Source organism: Phodopus roborovskii, unplaced genomic scaffold, assembly GCF_943737965.1.
Source record: "Phodopus roborovskii unplaced genomic scaffold, PHOROB, whole genome shotgun sequence".
Classification (NCBI taxonomy): domain Eukaryota; kingdom Metazoa; phylum Chordata; class Mammalia; order Rodentia; family Cricetidae; genus Phodopus; species Phodopus roborovskii.
The window spans coordinates 4023019-4024250 of NW_026126417.1; the positions used below are offsets into that span (position 1 = coordinate 4023019).

General features: G+C 35.0%; 1 pseudogene; it reads left to right on the forward strand.

The window, feature by feature from the left end:
• LOC127221710 (olfactory receptor 4F15-like) lies at positions 1-629 on the forward strand (annotated as a pseudogene).
• The last annotated feature ends 603 nt before the right edge of the window (positions 630-1232 follow it).

Below are 1232 nucleotides of genomic sequence, written 5' to 3' on the forward strand. Positions count from 1 at the left end.
ATGGTTTTACTCATAGCCATGGCCTTTGATAGATATGTGGCCATATGTAAGCCTCTCCATTATTTGACCATTATGAGCCGAAAGATGTGCATCTTGTTTTCAGTAGCTTCTTGGGTTGTTGGCCTTATTCATTCTCTGGTTCAGCTGGCTTTTGTTGTAAACTTACCTTTCTGTGGACCACATGTATTGGATAGCTTCTACTGTGGCTTTCCCCAGTTCATTAAACTTGCCTGCATAGATACATACAGACTGGAATTACTGGTCTCAATCAATAGTGGATTCATGTCTGTGGGCTCCTTCTTCGTACTGATCATTTCTTATATTGTCATCATATTTACTGTTCAGAAACACTCTGCAAGTGGTTCCTCCAAGGCTCTGTCTACACTTTCAGCTCATGTGACTGTGGTGGTCTTATTCTTTGGTCCTATGATGTTCATCTATACATGGCCTTCTTCATTCATACACTTGGATAAGTTTCTGTCTACATTTGATGCAATTGTTACTCCTTTTTTGAATCCAGTGATCTATACATTCAAAAATCAAGAAATGAAAATGGCAATGATGAGAGTATTTAACCAGATAATGGGTATAGACAATTTATTAAACATTTGCATTCTGGCCACTTTTAATTTTGTATAGACATTCATTGTTAACCAATTTTTGAAAAAAATATTTCCTTGCTTATGTTGATATGTTTACTTACATTCATATATGGGCTGAGCACAGAAGTTCATTGTTAATCAATTTCTAAGGATAATATTTCTTTCCTATTTTGATATGCTGATTTAAAAACATATATGCTATTTTGGTTTATACTTAGAATAAGGGGCAATAGTCATGGAAGCACAAATTAAATATATTTATATCTCAAAATATAATAAAGTTCAATTCCCAAGTAATAATATTTACATGATGCAAACTCAGACTGAAAGAAAACAGATGTTTATTTTAAGGTCTTCAGATCCGGAAAAACTCTCTCTCCTTTAAAAGTATTTATTTGTATTTCAAGTTTATGTTTGTATGTGTGTATCTTTACTCATGTATGTGCAGGTCCCTCTGGATTCAAGGAGAGGGCATTGATATGCTGATGGTGGAGTTATAAGTTCTTTTGAACCAACCACCTGAATTATGTGCTGGGAACCAATCTTGGGTCCTCTGAAAGAGTAGTGTATACCCTTAAAAGACGAGCCACCTCTATAGACTATGTCGGTTTTGAATGGAACTGTTTGTGA